The sequence below is a fragment of the Salvelinus alpinus genome, chromosome 15 (assembly GCF_045679555.1).
Source record: "Salvelinus alpinus chromosome 15, SLU_Salpinus.1, whole genome shotgun sequence".
In the NCBI taxonomy this organism is placed as follows: domain Eukaryota; kingdom Metazoa; phylum Chordata; class Actinopteri; order Salmoniformes; family Salmonidae; genus Salvelinus; species Salvelinus alpinus.
The window spans coordinates 47132350-47159711 of NC_092100.1; the positions used below are offsets into that span (position 1 = coordinate 47132350).

General features: G+C 43.0%; 1 pseudogene; it reads right to left on the minus strand.

Moving 5' to 3' along the window:
* The window catches only part of LOC139539338 (zinc finger protein 536-like), a 42606-nt pseudogene extending 16187 nt beyond the window's left edge, over window positions 1-26419 (minus strand).
* Between the last annotated feature and the right edge of the window lie 943 nt (window positions 26420-27362).

Below are 27362 nucleotides of genomic sequence, written 5' to 3' on the forward strand. Positions count from 1 at the left end.
TCATTTGTGTACCTGTCCTAATATGGACTCTGTATACATGAACATTTCCCACCATGTGTCATGTTAGGTTGAGCTGTGTAATAACAGCCTTTCCTATAGGGTTACATAAACTTCCATAATTTTGAGTTAGTGCTTGTCTGAGAGATCCTTGGCTGTGTCCCAAATGGCACCACATCCCCTATATAGTGCACTACTTTTGGCCAGGGCTCTGGTCAAAAGTCGTGCTGTATATAGAGCATAGTATGCCATTTGAGACACACCGCTTCAATTCCTCTGTCTTTAAGCAGCCCAGCTGTTTCGGTGCCATTCCAATTACTGTAAAAGTCATCCGCCGCCATTAAGCCACAAATATTGGCAGTTTATTGTCCAACACTCTCCTGGCATTTGAAGGTCAGGTCATATATTATACTGTGTCTTTTAGGGATGTGGCGTCTGGGATGGCGAGATAAAGCCCAGCGCTGTTCATTTAATTCTATGCATATTGATGCCTTATTGTTCTTCTTTAATGGACTAATATCTGACTTACAACAGTGATTCCTTCCCCTTGGCTGAAATATACATTTTATAACAACCCCAGATCAGACCTGACCCTGAGGAATTTCTCCCTGAGGTCAATCTCTAATGATCTAGAGTTGTTTGTTATGCTGTCTCCAACTTTAATACTAACACCATCCATCATTTAATGATAAATGATTTTATTTTTAAAGAGCCTTTCTTTAAATATCAGAATTTTAAACGACATAATATAGCTAGAGGAGAGAGGAATATGAATGAATTGGATGGAGCAGATAATAAAGCCCCACACTAATAATGAGGTAGAAAGCACTGCTAGTCACATATAAATGACCTTGAACTACACACAGTCAACTACACACAGTGTGTGTGTGTGTGTGTGTGTGTGTGTGTGTGTGTGTGTGTGTGTGTGTGTGTGTGTGTGTGTGTGTGTGTGTGTGTGTGTGTGTGTGTGTGTGTGTGTGTGTGTGTGTGTGTGTGTGTGTGTGTGTGTGTGTGTGTGTGTGTGTGTGTGTGTGTGTGTGTCCAGCCAGGACAGTGAGCAGGTAAGGAGCCTCCTCAGAAACACCACACCCATTGTCTCCCCACTGGGCACAGACGTCAGTTCAACGCATAGTTTTGATTTACATTAGATTGAGTTGTCAACTAACGTGAATAACAAAAAATGTTACTATGTTATTCGATTTAGGTAAAAATTCCATTACCTTGATCCAATCAGTTTTCCAAGTTGATTCAATGTCCTCACATTGAAAATGTTGGTTGAAATCAAGTGGAAATAACGTTGATTCAACCAGTTTTTGCCCAGTGGGTCCAGTAACAAAAACACCTCCTACTGCTTAACGGCCGTCTTTCAGACAGACAGACACACTAGCTAGGTTTCTATCCAATTGGTGACAGATTTTCATGAAAATATTAAAACATTTGCATGATGAAAATATGCGCATATTCACACCAGTAGTGTATTTTCACCAAACTGGCTTGTTGCGGATAAAATAAAATAAACATTACCATGAAATTACCAGCAGGCCTAAAACGCAGAACACAGACATACAGTGGGGAGAACAAGTATTTGATACACTGCCGATTTTGCAGGTTTTCCTACTTACAAAGCATGTAGAGGTCTGTAATTTTTATCACAGGTACACTTCAACTGTGAGAGACGGAATCTAAAACAAAAATCCAGAAAATCACATTGTATGATTTTTAAGTAATTAATTTGCATTTTATTGCATGACATAAGTATTTGATCACCTACCAACCAGTAAGATTTCCGGCTCTCACAGACCTGTTAGTTTTTCTTTAAGACGCCCTCCTGTTCTCCACTCATTACCTGTATTAACTGCACCTGTTTGAACTCGATACCTATATAAAAGACACCTGTCCACACACTCAATCAAACAGACTCCAACCTCTCCACAATGGCCAAGACCAGAGAGCTGTGTAAGGACATCAGGGATAAAATTGTAGACCTGCAAAAGGCTAGGATGGACTACAGGACAATAGGCAAGCAGCTTGGTGAGAAGGCAACAACTGTTGGCGCAATTATTAGAAAATGGAAGAAGTTCAAGATGACGGTCAATCACCCTTGGTCTGGGGCTCCATGCAAGATCTCACCTCGTGGGGCATCAATGATCATGAGGAAGGTGAGGGATCAGCCCAGAACTACACGGCAGGACCTGGTCAATGACCTGAAGAGAGCTGGGACCACAGTCTCAAAGAAAACCATTAGTAACACACTACGCCGTCATGGATTAAAATCCTGCAGCGCACGCAAGGTCCCTCTGCTCAAGCCAGCGCATGTCCAGGACCGTCTGAAGTTTGCCAATGACCATCTGGATGATCCAGAGGAGGAATGGGAGAAGGTCATGTGGTCTGATGAGACAAAAATATAGCTTTTTGGTCTAAACTCCACTCGCCGTGTTTGGAGGAAGAAGAAGGATGAGTACAACCCCAAGAACACCATCTCAACCGTGAAGCATGGAGGTGGAAACATCATTCTTTGGGGATGCTTTTCTGCAAAGGGGACAGGGCGACTGCACCGTATTGAGGGGAGGATGGATGGGGCCATTTATCGCGAGATCTTGGCCAACAACCTCCTTCCCTCAGTAAGAGCATTGAAGATGGGTCGTGGCTGGGTCTTCCAGCATGACAACGACCCGAAACACACAGCCAGGGCAACTAAGGAGTGGCTCCGTAAGAAGCATCTCAAGGTCCTGGAGTGGCCTAGCCAGTCTCCAGACCTGAACCCAATATAAAATCTTTGGAGGGAGCTGAAAGTCCGTATTGCCCAGCGACAGCCCCCAAACCTGAAGGATCTGGAGAAGGTCTGTATGGAGGAGTGGGCCAAAATCCCTGCTGCAGTGTGTGCAAACCTGGTCAAGAACTACAGGAAATGTATGATCTCTGTAATTGCAAACAAAGGTTTCTGTACCAAATATTAAGTTCTGCTTTTCTGATGTATCAAATACTTATTTCATGCAATAAAATGCAAATTAATTACTTAAAAATCATACAATGTGATTTTCTGGATATTTGTTTTAGATTCTGTCTCTCACAGTTGAAGTGTACCTATGATAAAAATTACAGACCTCTACATGCTTTGTAAGTAGGAAAACCTGCAAAATCGGCAGTGTATCAAATACTTGTTCTCCCCACTGTATGTGACCTTATCTTTGGCCACTGTCTCTTTCATAAACACATTTGCTCGCTAATACCCCCCAGAGCAGCTAAACCAAACAAAGATTCAACACCCGACTCTCCCCTTTTCTCTTGTCTTTGGACGGGTGCCATCTTTGTAATTGTGTTGTTCATGCTAACTTAATCAGTTTTAGATTTACTTACACTGCTGAGGCCCACATTATGTGCGAGAGTAATTTTAGCGCTTCGATTGATCAACCAAACTCCAATTACTGTATCATTACAGGGCCCTGCCTCTCTCACCTAACACAGAGGATCATACAATGAAGTGATGCATATGAGTTATACAGCCTGCGATTAGAAATGCAAAATAAGAACTCAAATAATGTGCTGTGGCAAAGCATCCAGCTGGTGGGGAAAGTGATTCATTTCATATGGAAATGCATTCTTTATTCAATGTATTCACCCCCCATGTATACGGACACACATGCACACACACACACATACACACACAAACACACATGAGTGTGCACACAGACACGTGTACACACACACATGTACACACACACACGCATTATTGTTCTATTATAAAAGTATACATGCAGTATAAACTAAAGCACCTAAATGAATAAACCTAGGTGGTTTGCTTTAAGATGAAACCATCTGAGAGGAAGAGACACAAGACTGCTGGGGAGAAAATAAGTGCACCAGATGTTCTTTGATGTTTATAATAGCATATATTATTAATATTAATTAGACCACATCGTCAATGACGCATTTGGGACGTTTCCAAGTCAATTAAGCCAAATGGCATTCAGGAGACGTGGAACAATATTTCAAGGCAGGTGTTCACAACTCCCACGGTAAATCTTTTTATCAGCGGCTAGGAAAACAAGCATTTTGAGCTTCGTTTGAGCCTCATACCTCTTATCTGCAATAATAATTAAAAAGAGGATTAAGGGACAGAAGTGAGAATGGGAAGTCAAGCCAAAAGGTAATCCGGTTTACAAATCAGAAATCAGAAGTGTTCAAATCTACTTGTATAGGCCCAGTTTGTGCATTTAAAAAAAAACAGCTATGGTACACATTTAAAGGGATTGTTCAGCGAAATTACAAATGTAGATGTTTTTTCTGAACTATCCCTTTAAGCATCATCAGATGGAACTAGAAGTTAGAACGATTAAATACAGTTACACTGATTTCTATACCCCTAAACATGATCCTTCCTTGTCTCTCTGTAACCACTCGTAACGTGTTAACATGTATACAGTAGAAGTAGCGTGAAGGCCGGGGAACGGAACAAAGACTAAGTGAGGACGATATCATTACATGCTCATTGACCTTGGGGTTAAGAGTTTGAATAGGACTAATGAACAACTGTCAGAGGATTTCAGGCATGTTTATGTTCCCAATTCAAATCCAGACACTCTGATGTAGGTCAGGGGCCTCTAAAGCACTCCCATTAGTTTATCTTTTTAAAACGAGCAATTATTCACGATCTAAGATTAGAATTAGACTTTTTCATCTGTCTTGATTAGATTTTAAGAACACCATTCTCAACACTAGCTACTATCCATATGAGTAAACAGACCATAATCTAACATGTTGACACTTGTATCACTACTGTATTTGGACAACTTTATCTGCATGTACTGTATCTAGTAAAGCAGTCGTTAACTCTGACAACTGTATCCGCTATCCATGTTGGAAACATCAGTATAACTTCATGACTACAGCCATTTTGGATAGGAATAAAACGGCCACTTATTCAGGCCTAATCAATGTGTCTCAAGCTGAAACATCTGGCAACAATGATAATTCCTCAACATCTCCTGAATTAGAACTCCTCCAGCCACTGTAATACTCCAGCCCATCGAGACACACTCGATCAGTTCGCAGGCGCAGCAAACTTATCCCATTCCTAAAGCCCCTCATCAAGACTTGCACTTAGTGCCTGTATGTTCTCCATATGTGTAGGATTTACCTATCTGTCCCGCAGCAGACCTGCGTGTTGAGCCGGGGCCAGCAGTGTGTGATTGTGTTAATTAGTCTGTCATTGTGAGCACGGGGAGCAGCTGCAGAGGTCTCGGGGATATATTGTCAGAGCAAAACAATGCAGTCCTTAAGCCCCTGAGTGAGTCCTCCATTACACAGGAACTAGGGGAACAAGATGAGGAGAGGCGAGCCGGGATCCATCATTTAAAGAAGCACTGACGCCTGACCTTTAAAATGAATTAGTTTCCATGCTTAATATCGACTCAAATTACACTCTGATACCGAACGTGGCAGCCCAGACTTCCTCCGATTCATTCTCAGCTAGCTTTTACAAACATGGGCCTGTAGTATTGGCTGGGGACTGGGGAAGCAGGAGAAGCTGAAAATACCATAGATTGTAGCTGTTTTGTAAAGGGCTGTGGCAGGATTACCCTTAAAATGCTGGTATTTACATGTGCATACAAGTATAAGTAGACAATATGTCAACAAAACATTTAACAAGATTAGACCTGATCCATTTATCTCTGTTTCACGGCCTTCATTTGGGGAAACAGTGGATCAAATCCCCCAAAACCGTGTCAGAGACACTGACTCTCACCAACCCTGCTAGAAGATCAAACCTGGGTTCAAAGACTATTTGAAACATTTCCAATACTTTGCGTGTTTGCTTTAGTCTACCTAGAGTGCTCAGGTGCCTGGTGGGAGTTTGCACTTTGGGGATGTTTCTATTGGTTCCATTGCAACACGCGAGCTCAATCGACAACAGCTAAAGTATTTGAAAGAATTCCAAATAGCATTTGAACCCCGTTCTGTAAAAGATCCAGAATTCTAAGCTAAGGAGGAGATGAGGAAGCTTATATTTTTATTTGAAAATACTAGAACTGCAGCTAGAATCCAGACAATGTGTTAACAGGATGCCATGACACGAAAAGCATGCACCCAGGGAGTCAAATCATCAAAATCACCAGGTGGAACAGAAGACTATCAATAAAAATACCATGTGGTATATCAAATCATAAAAATCACCAGGTGGTATATATCAAATCATTAAAAACACCAGATGGCATGCATTAACATATTGTGCCCCGTAGGAAAGGCAAGGGGTTGGAATTGGACTGATATAAAATAGCAGAGGCTAATTATCTCTAGCATTCAACATGACAACATTAAAGTTAATAAGCAAAGAAAGGCCTTATTATTACTGATTATATTTTTTTGTATGAATATGCTGCTGTACTGACCCTGTGCTTCAAGACAAGTTCACCTGAATACATTAGTGAAGTTTAGCCAAAGGCATAGTTTTATCTCCTAATGGAACGGTGCAGTTGTGTTCCATTCTAGTCTATGCATGATGGGAGGGATAGCAAATGGTATACATTTGGAACATATGGCCGATTTATGGAAGTTCTCAAACATCCTCTCTATATAAATGTGCCCATTGAAGTCCTCATATGCTGGTCATCTATTTGACCTTGACCCTGGAACTGAGGATACGTCAGTTACTGTAAAATATTGACCATAGAATACAGAATGCATTAACAGACCTATAACAAATAATTTAGAAAAACAGAAACAACAATGTCTTAAACAATCTGCAACCACTAAGTAAGGAAAGATGGTTATGTACCTGAGACTGGGGAGGAGGGGAGGCTGCTGTCATCCTGGGTACTGCCAGTCTGAGAGAAGCATGGTCCTATGAGGCTCTCCTGCAAGACATGGCTCAGTCCTGGGCTGCTAGGCCTACTAATAGCCTGGTTCTCTGGGTCGCTCACAGACGCTTGTCGCTCATCTAATGACACCCTCCGCTTAGCCAGGTAGGCCCGCTGCTGTTCTTTAGCTGTGTATAGGTCTCCCTGATCTACAGCCGGTCCTGGTGCCATGACCTGCCAGCCTGGGTAGCTGTTGAGGTTGTCTCCCTTGTTGGCAGAAGCCTGTAGTTGATACTCCCTGCTGCTGGCAGTCAGAGGAGGCACCAGATTATTCAAGCCCAACAAAGAGCGATTATTCTCCCCCTCAGTCATTGAATCGTGTCCTGGTGCCAGCATCCTACCCAGCATCTCTTTCACCTTCATCCCAATGCCAGTCGTGGCGAAGATCTGCTGGAACTCCGAATGGCCCGCTCTCTCAGCGGAGAGGAACCTGCTGTTGAGGCTTGAGATGTACTGGGAGTAGAGGTGGATGTATTGGGCATCCTGGGCTACACTAGTCATGCTGACAGATACCCGTGGGTCAGCAGGGAGCTGCTTGTTCTTAGTAGCCAGCTTGTTGAGGTGGACCTTCATGTGGTTCTTGAGGAACCAGGGTTCTTTGAATCGCCGGCTGCAGATCTTGCAGCAGTGCTCGAACGAGTCCTTGTGCTTACGCATGTGTCCCTTGAGGAACCAGGCCTGACTGAAGGTCTGACCGCACACCTCGCAGGGGAACTCCCCACCAGGGTGCTTCACGCCCCGACCGCTGCCCAGCGCGGGCCTCTGAGTCTGGGCCGACTCGGAGGCGATGTGGGTCGTCTCCACATGGCTGATGAGCTCCTCCTCATGGGAGGTGGCGAACTCACACAGGGTGCACTTGTAGGGCTTGTGAAGGATCCGGATGTGGCGCTCTAGCTCCTGCTGCTTCCTGAACTTGCCCTTGCAGAAGGAGCAGCGGAAGCCTGCAGAAGGCTGGGCCTGGGTGTGATCCTCCTGGCCTGTGATGGTCATCTTGGGGGAAGTGGATGGCAGTGATAGAGTCTCTATAGGGCCAGAACCTGTGAAGGTCAAGGGGAGCTGGGTGGTGGTAGAGGCAGGCTTGGGTTGCTGGGGCTGGGCTATGTGGGGTCGTGGTGGCTGGGGCAGACCACCTAGACCACCCCTGATGTGCCTGTCCCTCAGGATGGCCCTCTCCTCCAGCTCATGGAGCAGTCTGTTCTCCTCTCTGATCCGGCCACGGCCTTTCCCAAGGTTGCCCTGCTTGTGAGTGCGCAGGTGGATCTTGAGGTTGCCCTTCTGTGCTGCCCGATGGTCACAGTAAGGGCATTTAAAGGGCTTCTCGCCCGTGTGCGTGCGCATGTGCAGCGACAGGATGCTGTTAAAGCGGAAGCGCTTGCCACACAGTTGGCACGGGTACTTCCTGTTCTTGCGCGTGTCTTCCTGGGTGCCATTGACCTGGGTCATGTGACCCTGGTTCTGTACCCTCAGGAACTGTGGGAAGTGGTCCACCCTCCCATTTATGCCACTCACAACCCTGGCTGAATCCATCAGCTGATTGGCTAGCAGTGCCATCTGGCTCCTTTAGTGTGACTGTCCTCGTCCAATGGCGTGGCGGCTTTATCTACTCAGGGATCTGTGGACTGTTACAGTATGGAGGTCAGAGATTGGATGTCCCAGAGTCCTTCAGAAGCTTCTGCTTGTGGTTGATGGTATAGCGACCTTTGATACCTTTTCCTCAGAGATGGGAGTTGGACACACCTAGGCACATAATAGAAACTTCCACCTAAAAAGAGAAAATAATAGAAAAGACACATAAGGCATGAACGTGAGCAATAAGTGCAATAGAGCCCTCATATTACATACAACATTTACAGAAAACTCAAAGTGAAAATGATGAAGTATTCTATTGAAGATTTGGTGGAAATGTTCTAGTTAAAGGCCCAGTGCAGTAAAAAACAAATTTTTACGTATTTTGTAAAATATATTGTAAAACAGCTGAAAACTAACACTCTAAAAGTGTGAAAGTTGGTCAGTGTTATTTCCTCATACTTGCTGGTTGAAAATATCAGCAGGTTTGCATGGGCGGGAGTTTTGGCTTGCCTGTTGACATCACCAGTCGATAAATTGGATAATAGACCAATAACAACTAGTTTTCAGTTTTCCCCTCCCCAGTCAGACCACTCCCAGACAGTCCTAGAATAATTATTGCTTGAGAGAAAAAAAAATTCTAAAAGCTATTTTAGTTTTTTGGAAAACTATTACAGTAACGTACTTAATTGTTACCATGAAATGTTTAAATATTGATATAAAAATGGCTGCATCGGGTCTTTAAACATATCTGACAAATTAAGTATGTATGTTGTTAACATGCTTTGATCATTTCAGCTAGGAGATAATGCACCTGAAATAGGTAATCAAGCAGAGTAAGACAAATACTGCGTGTTTCTTATTCCTGTCTTTAGTATATTTGTGGTCTCACCTTATTGTTGTAGGAGCTAAAAAGCTGATTACGCCTAACAACAAAGTCTTCCTCTCCATTTATAGTATACCAATACTATTGAGATGGAAATCTTTCTCTTGGTCTCATTTTAGACTGACAGTAGGTAGCTACAATACTTAGCAAGCATAAACAACACAGCACCAAGCAACATATCAAATCACGTCCTACAAATCCTACCAGATATTTCACAAATATTTCAAATTGTTGTACAACTAAAAGCCAAAAAACAATGAAACATAACTTCTTCTCCACCGACTCATTTCCTCTCCATCTCTATGTACTAACAAACAAGGAGGCAAGTTCAAAACGTGCTACGATGGCATAGGTTACATAAATACTAAAAACAAAAAGTTCTATATAAGAGTTCTTTGGCTTGTAACCATAGCAGATACCTTTTTGGTACTATATAATTTAAAAATATATATAATTACAATCGATATAAATCAGAATTAAACAACAGTTGGACTGATCCTACAGCCTTCTTAGACTCAACAACCTTGAATCAATTATCAGCTGACAAAATATTCAATAAAAACAGAGATGACCCCAAAATATACATTAGACACTGTTAAAACATTAGTACGGAGAGAAGCACCAGGAATGAACGGCTTTCCCATAGAATTATATTTAACATTTTGGGATAAAGTAGCGCCCCTACTTACACAAATACAAAACACCTCACTCAATTCAGTACTTCCTAGTTCCATGTATCAAACAGTTATTTCAGTTATATTAAAATCAGTAAAATCTGAAGAGTACCCTGCTGATTACAGACCCATAAGTTTAATACATTGTGACAATAAAATAATAACAAAGCTCATAAGCAATAGAATGACAAAAGTCTTATCAGACTTGATACATATCAATCAAACAGGGTTTATTAAAAATAGACACTTACAAACAAATACAAGAACATGTTTTAGTTTAATACAATACGCAAAAAAACAAAATATTGTCACGCACTGGCCTTAGTTATCTTTGTTTTCTTTATTATTTTTAGTTAGGTCAGGGTGTGACATAGGGGATGTATGTGTTTTGTATTGTCTAGGGGTTTTGTATGTTTATGGGGTTTTGTTCAGTCTAGGTGTATGTAGGTCTATGGTTGCCTAGATTGGTTCTCAGTTAGAGACAGCAGTTTATCGTTATCTCTGATTGGGAACCATATTTAGGCAGCCATATTCATTAGGTAGTTCGTGGGTGATTGTCTATGTGTAAGTTGCCAGTGTCTGCACTTATTGTTTGTATAGCTTCACATTCGTCGGTTTATTGTTTTGATTAGTTTGTATAGTGTTCGTTTCGTTTCATCTTCATCTGATAATAAAGAATATGTATTCATTTCACGCTGCTCCTTGGTCCTCTTCTCTTCCACATTACGACGATCGTGACAGAATCACCCACCAAACCCGGACCAAGCAGCGTGATACAAGGCAGCAGCAGCGATCGCAGGACTATTGGAATTGGGAGGAAATATTAGACGGCGGAGGACCCTGGGCACAACCAGGGGAATATCGCCGCCCCAAGGCAGAGCTGGAGGCAGCGAAAGCAGAAAGGCGCCGGTATGAGGAGCTAGCACGGCAGAGCGGCTGGCAACCACAAAAAATTCTTGGGGGGGGGCTCTCGGGGAGTGTAGCTGAGTCAAGTAGGAGACTTGAGCCAGCTCCCCGTGCTTACTGTGAGGAGCCGAAGATGGAACCAGAGCCAGTCGAGGTGGAATTGGAGGTGAGTAAGGGGAGTGAAGCTGAGACTGTGGATGAATTAATGGGGAAATTGGAGGAGAGAGAAATGAGGGATTTGCTGGTGTGGAGCATAAAGCACCGCATCCGCTTGAAGGAGCGTGTGCGGGATTTGATGTCACCTGAGTCAGCTCTCCATACTCGTCCTGAGGTGCGTGCTAGCAGTCTGGTGAAGACTGTGCCAGCACCACGCACCAGGCCTCCTGTGCGCCTCCCTAGCCCTGCACGTCCTGTGCCAGCTCAGCGCACCAGCTCTCCTGTGGCAGCCCCTCGCACTCGCCCAGTGGTGAGTGTTCCCAGCCCAGTACCACCAGTGCCAACACCACGCACCAAGCCTCCTGTACGTCTCCAGAGCCCTGTACGCACTGTTCCTTCTCCCCGCACTCGCCCTGAGGTGCGTGCCCTCAGCCCGATACCACCAGTGCCGGTACCACGCACCAGGCCTATAGTGCGCCTTGAGAGTCCAGTGTGCACTGTTCCTGCTCCCCGCACTCGCCTAGTGGTGCGTGTCTCCAGTCCGGTACCACCAGTGCCGGTACCATGCACCAGGCCTATAGTGCGCCTTGAGAGTCCAGTTTGCACTGTTCCTGCTCCCCGCACTCGCCTAGTGGTGCGTGTCTCCAGTCCGGTACCACCAGTTCCGGCACCACGCACCAGGCCTACTGTGCGCCTCAGCAGGTCAGAGTCGGCCGTCTGCCCAGCGCCGCCTGCGCTGCCCGTCTGCCCAGCGCCGTCTGAGCTGCCCGTCTGCCCAGCGCCATCTGAGCTGCCCGTCTGCCCAGCGCCATCTGAGCTGCCCGCCTGCCCAGCGCCATCTGAGCTGCCCGCCTGCCCAGCGCCGTCTGAGCCGCCCATCTGTCCCGAGCCATTAGAGCCGTCCGTCAGTCAGGAGCCGCTAGAGCCGCCCGCCAGTCAGGAGCCGCCAGAGCCGCACGCCAGTCAGGATCCGCCAGAGCCGCCCGCCAGTCAGGAGCTGCCAGAGCCGCCCGCCAGTCAGGAGCTGCCAGAGCCGCCCGTCAGTCAGGAGCCGCCAGAGCCGCCCGCCAGTCAGGAGCCGCCAGAGCCGCCCGCCAGTCAGGAGCTGCCAGAGCCGCCCGCCAGCCATGACCTGCCAGAGTCGTCAGTCAGCCATGACCTGCCAGAGTCGTCAGTCAGCCATGACCTGCTAGAGTCGTCAGTCAGCCATGACCTGCCAGAGTCGTCAGTCAGCCATGACCTGCCAGAGCCGTCAGTCAGCCATGACCTGCCAGAGCCGTCAGTCAGCCATGACCTGCCAGAGCCGTCAGTCAGCGATGACCTGCCAGAGCCGCCAGCCAGTCATGAGCTGCCCTTCAGTCATGAGCTGCCACTCAGTCATGAGCTACTCCTCAGTCCGGAGCTGCCTTTCAGTCCTGAGCTGCCTTTCAGTCCGGAACTACCCCTCAGTCCGGAGCTACCCCTCAGTCCGGAGCTACCCCTCAGTCCGGAGCTGCCCCTCAGTCCGGAGCTGCCCCTCAGTCCAGAGGCACAGATATAGGTTGATCAAACTTTCAACCATCTTAAATGGCATTTTCTATTCAAAACTTTGGAAGTTTTCAACTTTCCAGCTGAAATAACAAATGTAATAAAAGTATTATATAAATGTCCTAAAGCAAAGATATACACAAATAATACATTATCTGATGAAATTGATTTAGAAAGAGGCACAAGACAGGGATGTCCTCTTTCCCTCTCATGTTTGCACTGTCAATTGAACTGCTTGCAGAAAGAATTAGACAGGTATCAGTATTGGTAAACATGAATATAAACTAAACATATTTGCAGATGATCTCCTGATATACCTGACCAATATTGAAAACTCAATGCCCCCTTGTAAACAAATATGTTCTGAATACAATAAAATCTCAGGATCTAAAATTAATGTGTGGGAAAAAGGAAATAATGGCAATAGGAAAAATATAAATAATAATTATACAGCAATCCTTTAAGTGGACCACAACATTTTTTTAAATACATAGGATGCTTAATAAGTGACAAAAAATATATAAAGATAACTTTATCCCGTTCCTTAACAATATGAAAGCAGATCTAATTAAATGGAACAATCTTCCTATAAATCTTACAGGTAGAATAAACCTTTTCAGAATGGCATGGCTCCCAAAGTTTTTAGAGTTATTCTCAGTAATACCAATTACCCCATCGAACATATTCTTTAAAAAAGTATACTCGGTCATAACAAACTTTATATTGCTAATAAAACTCATAGAATAAAAAGGAGCGTTTTACATCTTCCTAAGTCTGAGGGTGGTTTTAATCTTCCAGACTTGAAATTGTATTAACTCGCCACCCAAGGCTTGCGATATATAGTTAAATGCAGTAAAGAGGAACAATGGGTACATAATGAAGAGGTGCAATCTTTTCACGTGTCTGTTTTCAAAGGATGGAGCAAAGAACATTAACAACTTCATAATTAAGAACATTAGAACAACATGGAAGAACCAATATCACTCCCTACATAGCATTCCCAGAAGGCATGGATTATTGAGTCATTGTTCATTTTACACTTAAGACATGACTCAGCCATTTTGTTGTACAATTCATATTTAAAAATCTATACATTAGTTCATAGTCAATTATATGTACATTCTATGCCTTTAGATTTTCATGTGGACCAATGTATCTGTGAATTCTAAAAAGCTATCCAAGGATTGTTCCATAATGACTCAGTAATCCATGCCTTCTGGGAATGCTATAAAGTCCAAAAGTTATGGGCGGAGTTAGAATGTTGGCTGCCAGAAGTATTACAATGTAAATGTACTTTTAACCTGCATGTCAGCATATTTCAAGACATGGTATTTGAGGGTGCAATGAGATACCCGATGGGTTGGACAATACTTTTCTTGTCAATCATCTTGAAAAAACGTATACTTAAAAACTGGAAATCAACCAATCCTCCGTCGTTAACACAATGGAAAGGTCAAATGCTTTATTATCTAAATGTTGACAGTGTGTGGGCTATGGAGAGAAACAAAATGGTGCAGTTTGAGGCCATGTGGCGGAGAGTGATGCTGGAGATGGGGGTATGAGCAGGTGAGTCTGGGGCTGGGCAGGGTGATGTTGTTGATGTTTGTGTTTGTATGCTGTTGTTTGTATGTGTATGTTTTGTATTGTTTTAGTTTTTTTTACTTTTTCTGAAGGTTTTATAAAGAACCATTACATTTTACAGTTGAGTAATTCAGCAGAAGCTCTTATCCAGAGTTACTTACAGTAGTGAGTGCATACATTTTAAGTGCATTCATTTAACAACATATTTATATGTATATGTTCTTATTCCATTCCTTTACTTAGATTTGTGTGTATTAGGTAGTTGTTGTGGAATTGTTAGATTACTTGTTAGATACTGCTGCACTGTCGGAACTAGAAGCACTAGCATTTCGCTACACTCGCAATAACATCTGCTAACCATATGTACGCAACCAATAAACATTTTATTTTATTTGATGCTCAAAAGGTTCTGAATAGAACCTGTCTGGTGCTATTAAGAACCCTTTTCTGATACTGGCTCTCATGAGGACCGCCACAGGAATGGAAAACCCAGAGTTACCTCTGCTGCAGAGGATAAGTTAATTTGAGTTACCAGCCTCAGAAATTGCAGGCCAAATAAATGCTTCACAGAGTTCAAGTAACAGACACACCTCAACATCAACTGTTCAGAGGAGACTGCATGAATCAGGCCTTAGTGGTCGAATTGCTGCAAAGAAACCACTACAAAAGGACACAAATAATAAGAAGAGACTTGCTTGGGCCAAGAAACATGAGCAATTGACATTAGACCGGTGGAAATCTGTCCTTTGGTCTGCAGTCCAAATTGGAGATTTTTGGTTCCGACAGCTGTGTCTTTGTGAGGTGCGGTGTGAGTGAACGGATGATCTCCGCATGCGTATTTCCCACCGTAAAGCATGGAGGAGGTGTTATGGTGTGGGGATACTTTGCTGGTGAGAATTCAAGGCACACTTAACCAGCATGGCTACCACAGCATTCTGCAGCGATACGCCATTCCATCTGGTCTGGCCTTAGTGGAACTATCACATGTTTTTCAACAGGACAATGACCCAAAACACCTCCAGGCTGTGTAAGGGCTATTTGACCAAGAAGGAGAGTGCTGCATCAGATGACCTGGCCTCCACAATCCCCAGACCTCAACCAAATTGAGATGGTTTGGAATGAGTCCGACCGTGGAGTGAAGGAAAAGCAGCCAACAAGTGCTCAGCATATGTCAGAACTCCTTCAAGACTGTTGGAAAAGCATTCCAGGTGAAGCTGGTTGAGAGAATGCCAAGAGTGTGCAAAGCTGTCATCAAGGCAAAGGGTGACTATTTGAAGAATCTCATCTCATATTCAGACCCTTTGACCTTTTCCACATTTTGTTACGTTACAGCCTTATTCTAAAATGGATCAAATAAATGTTTTCCTCATCAACCTACTCATAATAACCCATATTGACAAAGTGAAAACATGTTTTTAGGAATTTTTGCAAATGTATTAAAAATAAAAAACAGAAATACCTTATTTACATAAGTATTCAGGCCCTTTGCAATGAGACTCGAAATTGAGCTCAGGCGCATCCTGTTTCCATTGATCATCCTTGAGATTTTTCTACAACTTTATTGGAGTCCACCTGTGGTAAATTCAATTGATTGGACAGGATTTGGAAAGGTACACACCTGTATATATAAGGTCCGACAGTTGACAGTGCATGTCAGAGAAAAAAACAAGCCATGAGGTCGAAGGAATTGTCCATAAAGCTCTGAGACAGGATTATGTCGAGGCACAGATCTGGGGAAGGGTACCAAAACATTTCTGCAGCATTGAAGGTCCCCAACAACACAGTGGCCTCCATCATTCTTAAAAGGAAGGAGTTTGGAACCACTAAGACTCTTCCTAGAGCTGGCCACCAGGCTAAACTAAGCAATCGGGGGAGAAGGGCCTTGGTCAGGGAGGTAACCGAGAAACCGATGGTCACTCTGACAGAGCTCCAGAGTTCCTCTGTGGAGATGGGAGAACCTTCCAGAAGGACAACCATCTCTGCAGCACTCCACCAATCAGACTTTTATGGTAGAGTTGCAAGACGGAAGCCACTCCTCAGTAAAAGGCACACGACAGCCCGCTTGGAGCATGCCAAAAGGCACCTAAAGGACTCTCGGACCATGAGATAAAGTTTCTCTGGTCTGATGAAACCAAAATTGAACTCTTTGGCCTGAATGCCAAGCGTCATGTCTGGAGGAAACCTGGCACCATCCCTACGGTGAAGCATGGTGGTGGCAGCATCATGCTGTGGGTATGTTTTTCAGCGGCAGGGACTGGGAGACTAGTCAGGATTGAGGGAAAGATGAACGGAGCAAAGAGATCCTTGATGAAAACCTGCTCGAGAGCCCTCACCAAGGCGAAGGTTCACCTTCCAAATGGGACAACGACCCTATGCACACATCCAAGACAACACAGGAGTGGCTTCGGGACATGTCTCTGAATGTCCTTGAGTGACCCAGCCAGAGCCCGGACTTGAACCAGATTGAACATCTCTGGAGAGACCTGAAAATAGCTGTGCAGCAACGCTCCCCATCCAACCTGACAGAGCTTGAGAGGATCTGCAGAGGAGAATGGGAGAGACTCCCCAAATACAGGTGTGCCAAGCTTATAGTGTCATACCCAAGAAGGCTCGAGGCTGTAATCGCTGCCAAAGGTGTCTCAACAAAGTACTGAGTAAAGGGTCTGAATACTTATGTAAATGTGATATTTCATTTTTATATTTGTAATACATTTGCAAAAATTTCTAAAAACTTGTTTTTGCTTTGTCATTATGGGGTATTGTGTGTAGATTGATGAGGGGGGAAACAATTTAATCATTTTTAGAATAAGGCTGTAACGTAACAAAATGTGGAAAAAGTCTGAATACTTTCCGAATGCACTGTTGGTTCTACAAAGAAAACAATGGTGTCATATGAAGCTCTACTGCTTTCTCTGTAATATGTGTAGTATTATGATTTCAATAACATTTAAAAATATAAACATGAATATAGAAAATGTACTATTTTTGATTTGCCATTTTTTAAATATATATTCTTGAAAATAATGTATTCTACGGGCATATCAAAGTTCCAGAGTGGGATCTCTGCTACTTTTAAAGATATGATCCAATTTGTCAGCATTACCAACAGAGTGAATGTGAAAATGGACTCAAAATGGTCGCCCTCTGCTGGTGATCAACAGGAATTCAGCAAAAAAATTATAATATCTCGGAAATCAGTTCCTAAGCATTCTCAAGAATAAAAAAAATAGACATATGTGATCAATGTAATCAAGGTATGAAATTATTGCTATTTTCAAATATAATCTCTTACTGGGCTTAGTTAAGGTCAAAGTTCAGTGTACAAATTATTATAATTATGTTCCGGCCCACTGACCATCCGCTATGACCTAAAATCAGCCTGCGGCTGAATCTAGTTGCCTATCGCTGATTTACATTATATTGTTACACACAGATAATGAGCTAGCCTACTAGCTAAAGTCCAAACAGTACTTTGGTCCCAAGTCTAATCAGGAATCTACAATACAAAGTATAGTATCAGTTTTGCTTTTAGATAATGATGAAAAATATTATATGGACAGGGGGGACCTGATCCTAAAATACAACCTAATCTTCCTGAAGCTAAGCACATTTGACAGGTGTGAGAGAAACATTGAAAGACATCCACCTCATGTTTGAAGAAGCGCTGTCCTGATCATCTAGGTGTGTAATCACAAGGCTTAGAACCATGATCAGGTACTAGTTTATATGACAGGCTGGATAATGTGGTGGTGGAGGGAGACAGGGTTGCTGGCGAAGTGAATAGGCAGACCTGTCAGGTGCTATCTGTCAGAGTGAATTACACTCTTTCAGGGGGAGATTGAGAGAGAGGGTGATTGGTATTAAGCATTGTGTGATGTGATTGTGCTCCCAAGATGTGGCCGTGCATATACACTGAACAAACATATGAACACAACAAGTAAAGTTTTGGGCGCATTTTTCATGAGCTGAAATATAAGATCCCAGAAAGGTTTCATACGTAAAAAAAAAGCCAATTTTCTCTAAAATTTTGTGCACAATTTTTTTTAAAATCCCTGTTAGTGAGCATTTCTCCTTTGCCAACATAAACCATCTACCTGACAGATGTGGCATATCAAGAAGCTGATTAAACAACATGATCATTACACAGGTACACCTTGTGCTGTGGACAATAAAAGGCCACTCTAAAATATGCAGTTTTGTCACACAACATAATGCCACAGATGTCTGACGTTTTGAGGTTGCGTGCAATTGGCATGCTGACTGCAGAAATGTCCACCAGAGCTGTTGTCAGAGAATTGAATGTTAATTTATCTACGATAAGCCACCTCCAATGTCGTTTTAGAGAATTTGACAGTACTGTACATCCCGCCGGCCTCACAACCGCAGACCACGTGTATGGCGTTGTGTGGGCGAGCGGTTTGCTGATGTCAACGTTGTGAACAGAATGCCCCATGGTGGCAGTGGGGTTATGGTAGGGGCAGGCATAAGCTACGGACAACGAACACAATTACATTTTATCTATGGCAATTTGAATGCACAGAGATACTGTGACGAGATCCTGAGGCCCATTGTCGTGCCACTAATCCACTGCCATCACCTCATGTTTAGGCATGATTATGCACGGGCCCATGTCACAAAAATCTGTACACAATTCCTGGAAGCTGAAAATGTCCCAGTTCTTCCATGGCCTGCATACTCACCAGACATGACACCCATTGAGCATGTTTGGGATGGCGTGTTCCAGTTCCTGTCAATATCCAGCAATTACGCACAACTATTGAAAAGGAGTGGGACAACATTCCACAGCCAACAATCAACAGCCTGATCAACTCTATGCGAAGGAGATGTGTTGCGCTGCATGATGCAAATGGTGGTCACACCAGATACTGACTGGTTTTCTGATCCACGCCTCGACCTTTTTTTTTACGGTATATGTGACCAACAGATGCATATCTGTATTCCCAGTCATGTGATATCCATAGATTAGGTCCAAACTGTAACTCAGTCAAATCTTTTAAATTGTTGCATGTCTCATTGATATTTTTGTTCAGTATATATGCTAATGCTATGCATTTTTTATGTCCCTTATTAGGTATGCTCATTGACTAACTGCTAATACAGACCAATGACACTTCTAGAGCAGGTATTCCCAAACTGGGGTACGGGGTACGCGCAATGCCGTCGGGGGTACCCCTAATAAAAATGTGATTCACATTAAAAAATATATAAACATCATTTTTTTTTCACATTTTCAAACAGTCCATTTATATTTTCCAACGGGGCTATACATTTGGGGGAGTTTTTTTTCCCGCCTGAGTAGCCTCGATTCACTACCAAAAATTTAATTAAACAATCTAGTGTTCAGCGAAATAACAACACAATGTCAAATACAGGTAGCCTAGTCAAATAATTAACATCCAATCACATTAACCGTTACTCTCCACTAGCGTCCGTATGTAGCCAAACATAGCTGCTGCTCATGTTGGTATCTGTACTGATGGCGCAAAAGCCATGACAGGGAGACATAGTGGAGTGGTAACGGCGTGCAAGCAGTTGCTCCCGACGCCACTTGGGTTCACTGCAGCATCCACTGAGATGCTCTTGCTGCCAAGGGAATGCCTGACAGCTGGAAAGACATTTTGGTCACTACAGTGAAAATGGTTAACTTTGTTAAAGCAAGGCCCCTGAACTCACGTGTATTTTCTGCACTATGCAATGACATGGACAGTGACCATGTAACATAAAGAAGTGCGCTGGTAATCAAGGGGCAATGTATTGACACTGTTTTTGAATTGAAAGATGGGCTTAAAGTTTTCTTTACTGACCATAATTTTCACTTGTCTGACCGCTTGCATGATGACGAGTTTCTCACACAACTGGCCTATCTGGGTGATGTTTTTTCTCGCCTGAATGATCTGAATCTAGGATTACAGGGTCTCTCCGCAACTATATTCAATGTATATATTCAACTATATTCAATGCAACTATATTCAAATTGAGGCTATGATTAAGAAGTTGGAGCTCTTCTCTGTCTGCATTAACAAGGACAACACACAGGTCTTTCCATCATTGTATGATTTTTTTGTGTGCAAATTAACTCAAGCTTATGGACAATGTCAAATGTGATATAGCAAAGCACCTGAGTGAGTTGGGTGCGCAATTACGCAGGTACTTTCCCGAAACGGATGATACAAACAACTGGATTCGTTATCCCTTTCATGCCCTGCCTCCAGTCATCTTACTGATATCTGAACAAGAGAGCCTCATCGATATTGCAACAAGCAGTTCTGGGAAAATTGAATTTAATCAGAAGCCACTGCCAGATTTCTGGATTGGGCTGCGCTCAGAGTATCCTGCATAGGCAAATTGCGCTGTTAAGACACTGATGCCCTTTGCAACCACGTACCTATGTGAGAGTGGATTATCGGCCCTCGCTAGCATGAAAAGTAAATACAGGCACTGTGTGTGGAAAATAATTTAAGACTGAGACTCTCTCCAATGCAACCCAACATTGCAGAGTTATGTGCATCCTTTCAAGCACACCCTTCTCATTAACGTGTGGTGAGTTATTCACAATTTTCGATTAACAAATAAGGTTTAATATGTAAGATGGTTAAATAAAGAGCAAAATTACTGATGATTATTGTATTATTATTTGTGCCTTGGAGAGCCTTTGTCACTTCCCACGAGCCGGGTTGTGACAAAAACTCACACTCATTCTTATATTTAAGAAATGTATGGCAGGCTTACAATGATAGCAAAAAACAACATTTGAGAGTGTGCTGACCCTGGTGCTAGAGGGGGTACAGCTGGAGGTTGAATGTTTGAAGGGGTACGGGACAATAAAAAGTTTGGGAACCACTGTACTAGAGCATTGGACAGATTCTCAACAGACATTGGGCAGATGTAAAACCAATTGCAATCAAAATTCTGATTCTAGCATGTTCTAATTTCAAGTAGGGGTATGGTTTATGATGCAATGTTGCACCTTTTCAACTGTGGAAAAAGAATACCATGTTGGCTGAGCCTGCAATTGCTTTCAATTAACAACAAACAGCAACCTAAGCCAAGTCCTATAACAACATAGTACCACACTAATGTTGTGACCTACACTTTTTTTTACATGAATGAAGAAGAACATAAACAGCAGTCACAATAGTTGGCCCACTTGGATAACCCAGAATCCTTGGCTTAGCCTTGTGTCATCATGACCATGAAAGAAGACATGTTGTCAAACTTTTCACATAAACGTCTGATTTAAAACTTCTATGGAGATACAAAGGACTCATAAGAATTACTCATTGCAAAAAATGTAGCTCATGTATAAAAATCGACATTTGAAAAATCTAAGTACATATAGGCACCCTGCTTATCCATTGTGCATATCCACCCCACACAGCCTGTGGATTGTCAAACTGTTGATAAAGACCCTTTACTAAAGCAGAGGATAGGCCTACTGATAATGCAGCTGACCGCCATGGCCTAGCCCTAGACAGAAGATACTCACAGCTCTTCTGACAGGGGGATTAATGAAACCCTATAGGAGCTTCACTGTAGGCCCCCAAAAACCCTGACTGAGACAGAATGGCCTAACCAGTCCCATTCATTACTGTACCACTACAGCGCACAGAAAGAGCACGTGAGTAATAGAGAAGACTCATATACGCTTGTTGTGCATGCAGTATCTTTACCAGTCTTTTGGGAAATATCCAAATTCTAGTAAACGATATGTCAAACAAAGGAGGCAAAGGGAAATGCCTTCATTCACAACAATGCAAGACAATGAGACAAGGAGCATGGTGGTCTGTCCTCACGCTGTGTAATTTGAGGTACACATACAGTACGTTCACAAAGGCCTGTTTAACATGGCTTTTACTCAGTGTTTGCACACATACGGCATGTGTGAACAGCACCATCAGGAAACACACACAGTGACAAACACACAGTGATATTAAATCACTAACGTGTAAACAGTTGCGCTTGTTTGCACAGACCAACTGTTCATTCTGGACAAAAACAAAGCTCTGGCTCAAATTACAGGAAGTGCTAACACTGAGACAGACAGGGAGGGGACGTCTTTCACCTGAGCAGTGGATCAGTGTGTATCTGCATGGGGTAGTCCTCTTCAGATGGTTAGACTCTTCAGATGGTTAGACTCGTCAGATGGTTAGACTCTGCAGATGGTTAGACTCTGCAGGGGAACAGCCCTCTCCAACCATCTCTAACACAGCTCAGAATAGCATAACTCCAGAACACGGCCAAATCCTTCATGTTCACCAGCATGCCGCTGGGTGCCCTTTTTTCATTTTGAGTTCCTGCTCCCTGAAAGATCCGTGCACGGCCCTGAGTCAGTGTACGTTATGTTTTACTTTAAACGTTCGGATTTACTATAATTATGTCTTGCTTGGCAGGGATTTGTCATCTGTTGTGATACACACTACAGAGCACCATAAGACCCAATAGGGGCGGCAGGTAGCCTAGTGGTTAGAGCGTTGGGCCAGTAACCGAAAGGTTGAATCCCCGAGGTGACAATGTAAAAATCCGTTGTTCTGCCTATGAGTAAGGCAGTTAACCCACTGTTTGCTGAAGACGTGGATGCCGATTATGGCAGCCCCCCCCCCCCCCCCACCTCTCTGATCCAGAGGGGTTGGGTTAAATGTGGAAGACACATTTCAGTTGAATGCATATCCCCTTTCCCCAAGAAGGAAATGTATATTTGAAGACTATATTTCCTAAATACTATATCCACCAATTTTTCACATTTGTGCCTTTTTATCAGAAATTATTGCTTATGTGTGTGTAAAATATAACTGTTCTCCAATTTTTTTATTAATAGATTTTAGATGTGTATGAAAATAGTTTTTTTGCAAAACGCTATGTATGTTCTTATCCTGTATATGTGACTGTGATATGTGGTTGTCTCACCTAGCCATCTAAAGAGGCACTTACTGTAAGTCACTCCGGATAAGAACATATTCTAAATGACTCACATTTAAAATGTAAATGTTTTACGTACAGATCTCATATTACTGTATTGAGTATTTTTTTCCAAACATTAAATATTGATGTCACAAATGTATCATTTGCACAGTTATTTATAAAGAAAATTGTTATTTGTTACTTTTGTAGGTGTAAAACCTAGCAGGACTACCTACACTATATACACACCATATAATCAAATTAGTTTAATCGGCTATTTCAGCCACACATGTTGCTGACAGGTGTATAAAATCGAGCACACCGCCATGCAATCTCCATAGACAAACATTGGCAGTAGAATGGCAACTGAAGAGCTCAGTGACTTTCAACATGGCACCGTCATAGGATGCCACCATTCCAACAAGTCCGTTTGTCAAATTTCTGCCCTGTTAGAGCTGCCCCGGTCAACTGTAAGTGCTATTATTGTGAAGTGGAAACGTCTAGGAGCAACAATGGCTCAGCCGTGAAGTGGTAGGCCACACAAGTTCACAGATCAGGACCACCGAGTGCTGAAGCGCAGAGCGCGTAAAAATCGGCTGTCCTCGGTTACAACACTCACTACCGAGTTCCAAACTGCCTCTGGAAGCAACTTCAGGACAATAATTGTTCATCGGGAGCTTCATGAAATGGGTTTCCATGGCCGAGCAGCCTAAGATCACCATGCGCAATGCCAAGTGTCACCTGGAGGAGTGTAAAGCTCGCCGCCATTGGACTCTGGAGCAGTGGAAACGCCTTCTCTGGAGGGATGAATCACGCTTCACCACCTGGTAGTCCGACAGACGAATCTGGGTTTAACGGATGCCAGGAAAACACTACCTTCCCGAATGCATTGTGGCAACTGTAAAGATTGGTGGAGGAGGAATAATGGTCTGGGGCTGTTTTTCATGGTTCGGGCTAGTTCCCTTCGTTCCAGTGGGAGGAAATCTTAACGCTACAGCATACAATGACATTCTAGACGATTCTGTGCTTCCAATTTTGTGGCAACAGTTTGGGGAAGGCCCTTTCCTGTTTCAGCATGACAATGCCCCCGTACACAAAGCGAGGTCCATACAGAAATGGTTTGTCGAGATCTGTGTGGAAGAACTTGACTGGCCTGTACAGAGCCCTGACCTCAGCCTCATTGAACACCTTTGGAATGAATTGGAACGCCGACTGCGAGCCATGCCTAATCGCCCAAATTCAGTGCCCGACCTCACTAATGCTCTTATGGCGGAATGGAAGCAAGTCCCCGCAGCAAAGTTCCAACATCAAGTGGAAAGCCTTCCCATAAGAGTGGAGGCTGTTATAGCAGCAAAGGGGTGGACTCCATGATTTCAGAATGAGTTGTTCGACGAGTCCACATACTTTTGGTCATGTAGTGTATTTCTCTGAGAGTGAGGTGGATATACAGCATTTTGCAAAAATAAACATGATTATTTGTTTTTCTGAAATGAAACCATCAAGTGTCTGTCATTGAACCCCACCACATAATTAGATAGTGAAAAACCCCACCAATCTCTTTCCTAATTTCTTTAAACAATAAAAGCTCATTCACCAACATTTCTGAAAAATGGATATATAGCGTTTTGGAATGAAACTCTTCATTTCTAGTTTACGCAGCGACACTAAGAAGCACTAGAGCAAAAGTAATTAACCGAGTCATCACAAAATCACAGCAGGCCTACGGTAATGCCACTTATCTCATTAAGGCTATGGCATCGACAGAAAACTGACAAACAAAGAAGCTAATCCACGGCACATTAAGTGTGCTGGTAATTCAATAGAACCTTCATTTGGCAGCCATCTTGCTCTTCGTTCGATGATGCTCTTTCTTTCCAAACAGTATAGCACACAGACCCATCATAAGGACTCATATGGTCTCTCTCTGTCTTGCTCTCTCTCTCTCTTGCTCTCTATTTCCTAGAAAAAAAACATCAACCATTAGACAATGGGTAGCAGTCTTAATTAGAAAAATGACTTCCTTTGCAATCCTGGCTAAGTAGTTTACATACTGTAATTACAGGGACCAAATCATCTTTTCATCATTTCACTGATTGAGCTCATCAACCCAGTAGGATCTCTTGTGTTGTGCTGCTTGTGCTCAGGGAACATCTGGGCTCAGAGAATTAGCCTTTATTGTAGCAAACATTACTACATGTACCCTCCTGCTGCATTACATTACTACATGTACGCAATACTACAAGTTCCCATTTCACTTTATTGTGATCATTTCTGCGTTAGATAGATCACAATAAAATCTGAATACATGGGCAGGTAAATATTTGCAATCACTGATTTCCCAAGGACATCATTTGATGATGTTTTAGGGATTGTGGTTCGGCTATGAAGCTCCACATTCACTGTGGAGTATAAACACGTTGCACTGTGGTTAAGTAGAGTAGATGTAACCAGCACATTTCAAGATTTCATAAACTTTTCTATGCCTTCAGTTCACTGTGACAATGACCCTAAGACTTTGGTCAACCTTAGTACATTGAAAAATAGTGAGGCTCATTCTATGCAGAGGATTTTTTTTGTGCATCTTTGGTCACACATAATCTCCACTCTAAACTACCTGTCACCTTTGAGTTCATAAGGTGAAGTTTTTCTCTCCCGGTCCTATGATGCAGCTAGATCTGTCACTATGTGTCGCCAATAAAGCCAATAGTTTAATGAGGCAGCTGTTGGATTTTCACTAATCACTCTACCCTGATTACTCTGATGAGTGGATGATGCTCTTAAATAATCACCCATACAAAAAATTGGCAAAATAATTATCATCATCTCCCTAAGTACTGCAGCTGCACCGCCTGCAGTAATTACAAATAGAACAGAGCGCTTTCTGTCATCCTTTATAACCACTTATTATTAGAGATAATGCTGAGTGGAGCAGTACTGTAAAGACAGTACTCAGTAGCACATCAGTTGAATACCTAGCTACATAAAGACTTCATAACGCATCCATAACCCATAAATAAACCATTCATAAGCAGTACATAAGGAAAGCTTATATTAACAACGTCAAGATGATGTTTTGTCACAGTGATGTCATTTATACTGCCATTATTATTACCCCTAACTTATTCTTCATGGGATTTATCATATAATACCTTGTTTGGTTTTCACAATACCTAGATGGAAGTATTGTAGCCAGTTTTGTGGTATTGACAGTGCATACTGAGTGAGGAACACTGATAATCAGTGCAGGGAGGGTAGTAGACTTCATATCAGATCCCCGTGGATCTGTTGTTGCCCTCACCCAGCCACTCCTCCCCCTCGCCCAGTAACGGCCTGGCAGACACAATTAACATTTCCATAAAAACAATTCCCTGCTTCCAATAGTCCAATGCAATTTGTTTTCCATCTCTGTTCATTAATCATTGTTTAAATCAGTGAGCCATCTTTTCCTCACTGCCATCTGCACTCAGCTGTGTTACAGAGATGACACCTCGCCTCTTAATCGAAGCTGACAGCCAAGAGGACGCCTGTCCAAATAGCTTTCTGCATATTTGCACCACTTCTCCACTCAACGTCCCTCCTTGCAACCATCAGGTAAAAGTGGGTTATTCAATGGATTTCTAATTAATCTAAGAAGTGCACACACACCCGTGCACGCAGGCACGCACACATGTATGCACACGCACACGCACACACACACACACACACACACACACACACACACACACACACACACACACACACACACACACACACACACACACACACACACACACACACACATCAACAATTTCATTTCTGAAATGTAAAGCTATGGCTGCTCGTAAAGAGAAAAGGAGAACAACAAACGCAACAACAAAGGAATCTTCTACATTCCACAATTTGTTCAAGCTGGCAGGATCATTTTTTTCTGTTAAATGAGTGCACTTTTTCCTATACAACACTATTGTTTTCCTGGAATTGGGAGCAAGGTTATTAATTATTCACTGTTTAGTGTTCTTGTATGAGGGAGCTGTGCTTTTCATTCCATTGCCTCATAGTTCACAGACTTAAGGCCATGGAGCTTTGGCAATTTCTTCAGGCAATATGCTGAAAGAGTGTTGTTTATCAAAAGCCAGCTATTAAAATGAAACTTCACTATGTTAAGATAAAAGTAACAGTTTGGAGGGTTGAGAAGGTTTTTGAACTCATTTATCCTTCTCTGACTGGATACCAGATTGACCAGTGTACTGCCGAGGACCAGAGCGTCCAGACGAACACCTCAAAGAACTTTGGCTTCACACTTTTATCAAAGTG